Source organism: Nycticebus coucang, chromosome 24 (assembly GCF_027406575.1).
Source record: "Nycticebus coucang isolate mNycCou1 chromosome 24, mNycCou1.pri, whole genome shotgun sequence".
NCBI lineage: Eukaryota > Metazoa > Chordata > Mammalia > Primates > Lorisidae > Nycticebus > Nycticebus coucang.
The window spans coordinates 1,558,002-1,566,131 of NC_069803.1; the positions used below are offsets into that span (position 1 = coordinate 1,558,002).

The window sequence follows — 8,130 nt, forward strand, 5'->3', positions numbered from 1 at the left end:
TCATGAAATAAAAAGTTGGTCCTTCAAAAAAATAAATAAAATCAATAAGCTTTATGTCAGATTAACCAGAAACAGAAAAGTAAAATCTCTAAAACCTCAATCAGAAATAAAAAGGGACAAAAAACAACAGGTATCTCAGAAATACAAGAGATTATTTCTAGCTATTACAAGAAGCTCTATGTCCAGACATGTGACAATGTGAAGGAAATAGACCAATACCTGAAATCAGACCATCTCCCTAGACTTAATAAAGAGGAAATAGATATCTTGAACAGACCAATATCAAGGACTGATATTGAAGAAACAATTAAAAAAAAATCTTCCAACAACAATAAAAAAGCCCCGAACCAGCTAGCTTCACACCAGAATTCTATCAAATCTTCAAAGAAGAGAGAAACTATTCCAAAACATTGAGAAGGAAGGAATTGTCCCCAACATACTCATTGTTTATGTAGCAAACATAACCCTGATGCCAAAATGAGGAAAAGACCCTCCAAAAAAAGGAGAACTACAGACAAATTTTACTAATTAGTATAGATGCAAAAATAGTCAACAAAAATCTTAGCCAACAGATTATAGCTACTTATTTTAAAAAATGTTCAATATAATCAAGTAGGCCTCAACCCAGGGATACAAGACTAGTTTAACATATGCGAATCTTTAAATGTAGTTCTGTACATCAATAGAAGCAAAATCAAAGACCATCTGATCCTCTCAATAGATGCAGAAAATGCATTTGGCAAAATTCAGCCTCCTGTTCTAACAAGAACACTTACAAATATAAGCATACTGGCACATTTTTAAAACATATTGAAGCCATCTATAACAAGCCCACAGCTAATACCATACTTAATGGAGTAAAATTTAAAGCTTTTCCACTTAGAACTGGAACCACACCAGGATGTCCTCTATTGCCACTACCATTCAACATATTGCTGGAAGTTCTAGCCAATGTAATCAGGCAAGAGAAGGATATAAAAGGCATCCAAATGGGGACAGAGGAGATCTAACACTCTCTGTTTACCAATAAGATCTTATCCAGAGAACCTCAGAGATTCAACCACAAGAATCCTGGGGAAGTGATCAAGAAATAATGTCTCAGGGTATAAAATCAATGTCCACAAATCAGCAGACTTTTTACATGCCAATAACAGCCAAGTGCAGAAACTAATCAAGGGCATAATTCCCTATGTGGCAGCTTCAAAGAAAATGAGATATCTAGGAAAATACCTAACAAAAGTGCTGAAGGACCTCTCCAAAAAGAATTATGAAACTCTAAGAAATGAAATAGCAGAATACATTAGCAAATGGAAGAACATACCATGCTTTTGCCTGGGAAGGATCAACATTGTTAAAATGTCTACACTACTAAAGCATTCCACAAATTCAGTGCCGTCCCCATTAAAATACCAACATCATACTTTCAAGATTTGGAAAAAAATTATTCTTTGTTTTATATAGAACTAGGAAAAAACCCATATTATGAAGGCAATTTTTAGTAATAAAAACAGGATTGGGGGCATTAGCCTATCAGACTTTAGGTTGTAATACAAAGACATAGTGATCAAAAAAGCATGGTCTTTGCACAAAAAAATAGATACAGACACCTGGAATCTAACAGAACACCATGAGAAGAAACCAAAATCTTACATCCATCTTAAAGTAACATTGTCATACTTTAAAGATCTTGAAAAAATAGTACTTAGATTTTTATGGAATTATAAAAAACTTTGAATAGCTAATACACTACTCAAAAATAAAAATAGATTAGTAAGTATCACATTACCGGATTTCAGGCTATACTATAAATCTTGAGTGATCAAAACAGCATGGTGCTGGCACAAAAATAAAGAGGTAGATATATGGAATAGAATAGAGAATCTTGAGATGAAGAAACAGAAAACAATAATTCAGGCAAAGGAAATATTTAAAAAAAATCAGGTGTTGTGACCTTATTTGCAGATACAATTGGATTTAAACCAACAAAAATAGGGAAAGACAGGATGGACACTACATACTGGTCAAAGGAAACAGTCAACATGAAGAGATTTCAATAATTAACCTTTATACACCCTATCTGAATGTTCCTTAATTTATAAAACAAACCCTAACGGATATAAACAATTTGATATCTTTCTGCACTATCATAGTGGGATATTTTAACACCCCTTTGTCTCTTATGAATATATCCTCCAAGACATTAAACAAAGAAATAATGGACTTAAACCTGATCCTAGAACAAATGAACTTAACAGACATCTATAGAACATTTCATCCTAAAAAACTGAATACACATTCTCCTCATCAGCCCATGGATCATCCTCCAAAATTGATCATATTTTAGGACACAAGTCTAACCTCAACAAATTTAAAATAATAGAAATTATTTATTATATCTTCTCAGACCATTACAGGACAAAAATTGAACTCAACAGCAACGGAGATCTTCATACTCAAACAAACACATGAAAACTAAATAACAGGCTGAATGACAGAGATTAAAAGGAAATCATATTTTGTAATAAAATTATAAATGAAGACACAAACTATCAAAAGCTGTGGGAAACAGCAAAGGCAGTCCAAATAGGGAAATGTATAGGATTAGAAACTTTCATCAAGAAAACAGAAAGATAGCAAGGTCAGCAACCTAATAGGACATTTTAACCAATTGGAAAAGGAAGGTCAATGCAACCCCAAACACAGGAGAAGAAAAGAAAAGAAAAAAATTAGTACAGAATTAAATGAAATTGAATACAAAAGAATAATTTGGAAGATCAACCAATAAAAAAGTTGGTTCTTAGAAAAGATAAGTAAAATTGATAAATCTACAGCTAGACTCACCAGAAAAGTAAAATCTCTAATAACGGCAATCAGAGATGATGAAGAGAAAGTAACAACAGATACCACAGAAATTAAAAAATCCTCAATGATTACTACAAAAACACTGTATCCTCAGAAATATAAAAATATGGAGGATATATACCAATACTGAATGCACACAAGCTTCCTAAACTCTACCAGAAATAATTAGAAATTTTAACTAGACCCTTATCAAGCACTGAAATAGCATCTACTATACAAAATCTCTCCACAAAAGTCTTGGGCCAGATGGTTTCACATCAGAATTCTACCAAATTGTCCAAGACGGACTACTACCTATATTACATAACCTTTTCCAAAACATAGGAGGAAAAATGTAATCGTCCCCAAACATTCTATGAAGAAAACATCAGCTTGATCACCAAACCAAGAAAGGACCCAACAAAGAAAGAAAACTATAGACTAATATTATTAATGAGTATCGATGAAAAAAAATATTCAATAAGATCCTAGCAAACATAATTCAGTGACACATCAAAAAAATTATACACCATGGTCAATTTTATTTTATCCCAACTTTATAATGTTGGTTCAACATACATAAATCTTTCAATATAATACACCACATAAATAAAATCAAAAACAAGGGCCATATGATTCTATCCATTGAGCAGAAAAGGCTTTTGGTAACATCCAGCATCCTTCCATAATTAGAACACTTAAGAAAATAGGCTTAAAGGGGACATTTCTTAAACAGATAGAGGCCATCTACAGCAAACCTACAGCCAATATCCTAGTGAATGGAGTAAAATTGCAAACATTTCCACTCAGATCTGGAACTAGAAAAGGATACCCATTGTCTCCACCGTTATTTAACATAGTACTAGTACATAGTCCTAGCCATTGCAATCAGGCAAGAGGAGATCAAGGGTATTTAAATGGGGACAGAGGAAGTTAAACTCTTGCTCATCACAGATGATATGACCTTATACCTGGAAAACTTACACCTACAAAACTCAACCACAAAACTTTTAGAAGTGATCAAGAAATACAACAGTGTCTAGGGATACAAAATCAATACCTACAAACCAATAGTTTTTATGTATACCAACACTAGTCAAGCTGAAAATAAAGTCAAGGACTTTATTCCTTTTATGGTACTGCCAAAGAAGATGAAATACATGGGAATATATCTAACAAAGGATGTGAAAGATCTCTAGAAAGTGAATTATGAAACCATGAGAAAAGAAATAGCAGAAGTTAACAAATGGAAAAAAATACCATGCTCATAGTTGGGAAGAATCAACATTGTTAAAATGTCCATACTACCCAAAGCAACCTACAGATTTAATGCAATCCCCATCAAAGAACTACTGCCATAATTTAAGAAACTTAAAAAATCAATACTTTGTTTTACATGGAATTAGAGAAAAACCTAAATATCCAATACAATACTTAGAAATAAGAACAAATCTGGAGGCATCACATTATCAGACTTCTGGTTATACTACAAATCTATAATGATTAAAACAGCATGATACTGACACAAAAATAAAGAAGTAGATATATAGACTAGAATAGAAATCTTGAGATGAATTCAGCCACATACCATCATTTGATCTTTGACAAGCCTGTCAAAACATTCACTGGGGGAAAGATTCCCTGTTTAACAAATGGTGCTTGGTGAAGTGGCTGGCGACCTGTAGAAGACTGAAAATGGACACTCACCTTTTACCATTAACAAAAATTAATTCTCACTGGATAAAATATTTAAATTTAAGACATTAAACTATAAAATACTAGAAGAGATGCAGGCAAAATGCTTGAAGATATTGGACTGGGTAAATATTTTATGAGGAAAACACCCCTGTCAATTGAATCAGCACCAGAAATTAATTACTGGGATCTGATCAAGCTAAAAAGCTTCTGCACATGTAGAAGCACTACAACTAAAGCAAACACACAGCCTTTAGAATGGGAGAATATTTTTGCATGTTGCAATTCTGACAAAGGTCTGATAATCAGAATCTATATAGGACTCAAATTAATCAATAAGAAAGAACAAACAACCCATTTCTTTGTGGGCAAGAGACTTGAACACAAGCTTCTCTGAAGATGATAATCAAGTAGTCAGCTAACACATTAAAACATGCTCATTGGCTTTAATCATCAGAGAAATGCAAATCAAAAACACTTTGAGATATCACCTAACTCCACTTATAAATACCCACATCACAAAGTCCCAACACTGCAGACGCTGGAATGGATGTGGAAGAGGAAATAATTCTACACTGCTTGTGGGATTTCAGACTAATAAAACATTTATGGAAAGATGTGTGGAGAATTCTCAAGAAACTAAAAGTTGACCTTCCATTTGATCCTGCAATTCCTTTGCTAGGTATTTTCCCAGAGGTACAAAAATCATATTCAACAAAGATATTTGCACCGGAATGTTTATTGCAGCCCATTTCATAATTGCCAAGTCATGGAAGCAGCCCTGATGCCCATCAACCCATGAATGGATAAACAAATTATAGTACATTTATACCATGGAATACTATGTAGCCACAAAATGATGGAGATTTCATCTTTAATATTTACCTGGATGGAGCTAGAACATATTCCTAGTAAAGTATCTCAAAAAAGAAAAATGTATTCAATACTATTATCAAACCAATATATAAACACTTACATACTCATATGAATGATGGAAGACAAATATAGTCTTACAGAAAAGAGGGGAGAGGAGGGAAAAAAGAACGGAGGGTGAGGGCAATTTGTGGGAGGAGAGAGGGCATTTGGTGGGATCTTGCTTAATGTGCACAATTCAAGGGTACACTTCAAAATAAACCACAAAAAATAAGTGAGTGAGGTGATGATTATGTTAAGTTTGATTTAAGCATTCCACATTGTATGTCAAATCATCACACTATATCTCACAAATCTATACAGTTATAATTTAATAAAAAATAAACATGTCAGATTGTATAAAATAATCAACACATTGTACCCCACATATGCATAAATGTATTCCTGATCTATGTGTATATGACTTAAATAAATAAATAAATAAATAAATAAATAAATCTAGAGTTTGAAGAGTACAACCTTATAGAAATTATTGGCCAAAATTACATGAATTAAATGCAAAATGTGGCATTCTATTTCTATTCAACTTAATTATAATCAGCTTCAACTGACAAATTTTCACAGAACACATTATTTGGAATACTCTTTTTTTATATATACCTTCTTAGAGGTGAATTTAAGATTTAAGTTAATTCTCTTTGAAATAGGATGCGACTAAAGAATGCTGACCCTCTGAATCTGGCTTTGAATACCACTGAAGAATATCAATACAACTGCTAATTATATTAGTCATACCTTAAGAGGTTTAAAACCTTACTCCCTAAAAATTCAAGTTGAAACTGTTTCATCCTGGTAAGACGCTGCAAGCATCATTTCCATGAGCAAACATGGCTGTGTTAGATTCAAGTAGGATAGATGGCTGGTGCACTGTGCTGTCACACTGAAGTAGTAGTTTTTAGTATCCCCTAAAGTTAACAGTATTTGAATCTATAGGAAGTGGCAATACTAAAAGCAGTTTTAAGAGTTGGGTACTTATAGATCCAAAGCTTAAGCTCATGGAGGACAATGTCAACACAGGGCTATTTTGAAGTTTAATTGGGAACACAAGGTTTGATGTAAGATATGTTGGGATGGCAATATGCTTATAATACACTGAAGGAAATTTCAATCCAAAGTCATAGAACAGGAATTCACTGCTCAAACCAATAGTGGCTATCATTCCATAAGGATTTCTGAGAGGTTGCAACTGCTAGGGTTTAAAACACTCTTTACTATGTAAGCTAATGGCAGCCACTTACATTTAAAATGGTGTCAAGCAATAATTCACTTTATTAAGTGAACATATTATTAAAGCCCATAGTACCCTTGAAATGTATGTACTTGAAAATTGGGGTAAAAGTTGTTTATGTATTTTTAAAACGTCACTTATGGGCATATACATAAAAACAAACAGTGCAGCATGCTGAAATATGTTGTTCTAATTTCCAATCTTGACTGTCATGGGGGGAAAGAACACTACCACAGAATTTTTCAAAGTAAGATGCCTACATCTTATACTAACCTGTAAGAGGAATATCATGATTATGAAAGTGGTTTTTCCAGGGCAAGGCTTGTCCATTGCACTCTGGATGTGCTAACCCCTGCGATTTCCCAAAATGCTGGAAACTCGACTGCATAATTTGTGGTAGTGGGTGATTGCATTCATACTCTCCCCTGGGAGGGGAAAAGATGCTCACATCTTACATTTGTGGAGTGTTTTCTGCTTACTTTCCAAGAACAAGGTTGCAATTTGAACTTTTGTAGTATGAAACTGAAGTGTACACATTGTCTAATGTTTGTTTTGTATTATTTAACTACTTTAGAAAATAGTTTCTGGATTCTTACAACTTTACGTTGTATTTATTTAGGCAAAAAACTTAAAATACCTACAACATTAAAAGATCACCCAAATAACTATTAGTAATTTCAAGAATTTGTTAGTTGCCTTATGTGAGGATAAATAGGTCCAACAAACATGTCTATAATACAAAGTAAACTATGATTTTATTGCAAAATTCTCATAGATGGAAAATTAAATTGAATACGTATTTTGTCCATTTCATTTTACAATAATCTTACCTTTGTATTTTTGTAAGGTCATTTTACAATAACCTTACCTTGTATTTTCAATTGCCTGTTTAAAAATTAAAAAAAAAAACTAATCTATAAAAAAATCACATAGATTACCTGTGACATAGTGAGAGTTACCTGTGGCTCAGCCATCCAGTGTGATGAAATTGAGCTTGTCCTGAGGCTGAAGTCTGTCCATCAGACTAACATAGTTCTAGAGCAGGCATCCTCAAACTTTATAAACATGGGGCCAATTCACTGTCCTTCAGACCATTGGAGGGCCAGACTATAGTTTAAAAAAAAAAACTATGAACAAATTCCTATGCACAGTGCACATATCTTATTTTGAAGTAAAAAGACAAAACAAGAACAAATACAATCACACTGCCTCATGTGGCCCGCAGGCCACAGTTTGAGGACCCCTGTTAGAGGGTGCATGGATGTGTAGTATGACGGTTCAGAGTGTCGCAGCCCATATGGCCCTGATCTCAATCACCACAGGAAGGAACAAGGCCTGAGGCAGATTAGAAGTACAAGCTTGCAGGAGGCAAGTTAACCTTGATTGCAGGATAGCCCGAGCAACCACTACTGTAACCTTTTATTAAGACAGCA

General features: G+C 33.7%; 1 non-coding gene across 1 annotated transcript; it reads left to right on the forward strand.

Annotated features, from left to right (window-relative positions):
• Positions 1 to 6,962: 6,962 nt before the first annotated feature.
• Positions 6,963 to 7,125, forward strand: LOC128576613 (U1 spliceosomal RNA). Its single transcript, XR_008377449.1, has one exon. It is a non-coding gene; the product is annotated as a U1 spliceosomal RNA (small nuclear RNA).
• Positions 7,126 to 8,130: the final 1,005 nt, after the last annotated feature.